Source organism: Chrysochloris asiatica, unplaced genomic scaffold (genome assembly GCF_000296735.1).
Source record: "Chrysochloris asiatica unplaced genomic scaffold, ChrAsi1.0 scaffold00002, whole genome shotgun sequence".
NCBI lineage: Eukaryota > Metazoa > Chordata > Mammalia > Afrosoricida > Chrysochloridae > Chrysochloris > Chrysochloris asiatica.
In genome coordinates, this window is record NW_006408520.1 from 14,407,789 (window position 1) to 14,411,935 (window position 4,147).

Here is a 4,147-nt window from a genome sequence, read left to right on the forward strand (position 1 = left end):
ATTGGCAAAGAACAAGACACCAGGAATAGATCGAATACAAATTGAAATATTTCAGTAAACTAATGTGGCACTGAAGGCACTTGCTCATCTATGACAAGAAATTTGGAATACAGCATCCTTGCCAACTGATTGGAAGATATCCATATTTGTGCCTATTCCAAAGAGAGGTGACCCAACAGAATGTGGAAATAACCAAACAACATCATTAACATCACATGCAAGGAAGTGAATGACATTTTTAAGCAAATTACAAAATTAATAGGAAGAAAAAAAGTGAAGACACTGTGTGTAGACAATTCTCTTATGGGTTTTATTATAGAGGGTAAAGACGTGTGATGGAGAGTGACAACAACAATACTAAGAACATTTGAATGCTGATGGAAGCAATTCAGTAGAAAGAGTACAATTAATACAGAAAAGGTAGAATGTGATAAAAAGCTAACAGTCCCTGAGAAGATGAAAGGAATGAGATCCAAAATATAAATTAAGAAGTTGCCTTTTGGTTAAAAGAAGACACACTCAGTTGTAAAGAGGGAAGAAGAAGAAAGGAATCCATGAAAGAAGACATTCAGATTTTGTAGCAGAAAGCTTCTATTTGTTGTTTTGTTTTCAGTGAAATATAAGACAAGCAGAATATGGGAATATGAGGCAGTGTCTTCAAGGAGTGGAGATAGTTGAATAAAGTCTTCAAAGAAAAATGGTTGTTCACTAGACAGATGATAACATATGGGAAAGGAAACAGGGTAGAGTGAAAGAGGTAATGAAGGATATTCTCTTAAGAAAAGTTTTTTGGCAAAGGTTTGAAGATGCCAATAGTCTGTTGCATGAGGATCCTGCAGGGAAAGTCTGTTGTTAACAGCATTACATACACAGAGGAATTTGGATAGTGCTTTATGGACAATACGAAACCACTGAAAACTGTAAGCAGTCTTTTTAAATGTGAAACTCAGACTACAATGTGACTAATGCATTTAAGAGATACAAAACAGGAGATAAACCAAAAAAGAAGTTATTGCAGTGAACCAGATGAGAGATACAGAATTAGAAGGGGTGCATAATATAGAAAGATATTAAGAAAATTTATTTGGCAGGACCTAGTTATCAAATTGTGATAATTATTTAGGGAGAGTAAACAGTGAGAAGAGATTAAGATTTAGGGCATGACCCTGGTGAGCAGCAATAAAGTACCCAAGAGAGAAGAAACTGCCAGATAAGTAGAAGAATCAGGGGGGAAAAAAACAAAACCCAACAACAACAAAAATGGATGTCACAGGTTCAAAACAAGGGAGAATTATAAGATTGATCATGAAAAAGGTTTAAAAAAAGGTAAAGACAAGAGAAACGAGGAGAGAAAATATCCATCGCAACTAGTATTTGCAAAATACACAAGCATTTTTTAAAATACTGTGCAGAGGTAGACTCTAAAGGGTTTGTTCTAAAGAATTATAAGAAATAAATGAAAATCAGTTGTACAGAACTCATCATTACAGATTTGTTCAGCATAACATAGAGAATGTCTGACAGCTGTACTGTTTTATATTAGTCAGTATTAAACAATGCTGCTAACTTACTTAGATTCATTTGCTATCCTACTCTCCAAGCTCTGTTTTCTTCATAAGGTCATGAGTTCTTCAAATATAATTTCTTCTTACCATGGGGATTTTCAGGAACATAACCTTCAAGGTTGGAGAGGAAATACTGTCTCTGAGAATAGGTTCTGCAATCAGTTAGCCTGCAAGCCTCCCTAGGTTTTTGTTTCCTCACCTGTAAAATGAAGCATTTGAATTGAATGACCTCTAGGGTCCCTTCCACAGTGAGACATCTATGAGCCTGTGAATCTAACCATTATCTCCAATATGTTCTGGTGACACTCTTAGTGATCTTGGCAATAAGACTAAAAGTGATGATTCTGAAAACCATAGCATTCCTTCCTTACTGATTATTTAAAAGAAGTTTCTTCTCCATTTCTATTTTAATATCCTTTTTTATGAAAACAGAGATGTACAGTCAAAGACAAAATCTAGAAATACAGAAACTGAATAAACAAGGTTCCTTGTAAACACTCCTTAAATATTTCAAATGGTTAAATATAGAAATAAATAGTGGTTATCTACTTCAACAACCTGAAATCACTAGATTTCCTTCTACAGAATCCATGCTGATCTACCTCTCTCAGAAGATTCCTATAAACTCCTAACCTCACAGGGGTGCCAGTGAATGCTTAGGGCTTACAGAAGTAGTCTCAGTAGTGCAGCTGGGAAGGGATATGGTCAGCAGCTGTGTCCAGCTTGTGTTGTGCCAGATGATAGTATCAAAGTTATTGTTGTTGTCAAGTGCCACCGAGTCATTTCCAACCTCTAGCAACCCTGTAAACAGTTTCTGATGAGTGGCTGGTGAGCTTGAACAGCTGACCTTGTGATTTAAACCAACTTTGCAGTCCAGTGCATTAACCTACAGCACCACACCATACTCAGGTAATAATACCAGTCTATGAAGTTGAAGCTAAGTAAGGTTGAGAGACTTCTAGGGATACAAATTGAAGGAAGGGTAATCAAAGTGGCACTGCCCAGGTAAACTTTATCAAGAAATAACCTTGGAATTTTGTAGGAGAAAAGAAATCTTTGTTCTTAAAACAAAAACAAGTAAACTATTGTTCATTGTGAATTGCTATTACTGAAGACCTTAATTCCATTGCATTCCTTAGATATATAAGAAATTTTTACACAGCCCTGGCAAGTTTTTCCAAAGAATGAGGTAAATATTGTTTTCATATAAACTTTGCCCACTAGTAGTGGGACACTATTCATTATTAACATATCAAATATTCAAGTATCTGAAGATGTCAGTCATATCATATTTTTAAATTATTAAGTATTTCAAGTGTCAAAAAGATGGTTTTGACTAGATAAATGCCCACATAGCCTCCCTTTACTTAAGCAATAAAACACTATACATCTAATTCATGATTTCTTATATTACACCATGTTGTTTTCTTTTCTCCTTAAAGTAATGAATTTCCTGAAATGTTTTTATGTTTATCATTTTCATGCACATTTTCTACTTCTACTATCCATGGATAAACACACACGCAGACAGGACTTCAAACAGTTCATGAAAAAATGGAATTAAAAGATAACAGAATTTTCCCACCAAGTTTTTGAAGCCCTCTCATATGTATAATGATTTTATTTGCTTTCAAACTTTGTAAGTAAGGTATCATATTGTTATCCTGAACCTTGCCTATTCTCTAAAATTACTGCATTTGGGATTCATCCATGTTGCAATGTATAGCATGAGCATTTCCTTTTTAAACTGGTGTAACCCACTGTATGGATATTGTTGTTGTTGTTGTTGTTGTTGTTGTTGTTAGGTGCCATCAAGTCAGTACCGACCCATAGCGACCTTATGTACAGCAGAAACACTACCTGATCCTGGGCCAACATCACTACTGTTGCCACGCTTGAGTTCATCGATGCTGCCACTTGGCCAATCCATCTCGTTTGGGGTCTTACTCTTTTCCTCTAACCCTCCACCTTACCAAACATGATATCCTTCTCCAGTGATTGGTCCCTCTTGATAATATGTCCAAAGTATGATAGAAGAAGTTTGGCCATCTTGGCCTGCAAGGAGTACTCTGGCTGCACTTCTTCAAACACAGATAGATCTCTTGGTTCTTCTGGCAGCCCATGGCACTTTCAATATTCTCCTCCAACACCATAACTCAAAACCACCAATTCTTCTACAGTCTTCCTTATTCAATGTCCAGCGTTCGCATGCATATGAGGTTATTGAAAATATCATGGTTTGAGTAGGTGCACCTTAGTCCTCAAGCTGACATCTTTGCTCTTCAACACTTTAAAAAGGTTTTGTGCAGCAGATTTGCTAATGCAATATGTCGTTTGATTTCTTGACTGCTGCTTCTGTGAGTGTTGATAGTTGATCCAAGAAGAATGAAGTCCTTGACAACTTCAATCTTTTCTCCACTGATAAAAAATGTTGTTTATTGGTCCAGTGGTGAGGATTTTTGTTTTCTTTACATTGACATGTAATCCATATAGAAGGCTGTGCTGTTTGATCTTCATCAGTAAATGTTTTAAGTCTTCTTCACTTTCAGCAAGCAAGGTTGTATCATCTGCATATCACAGAT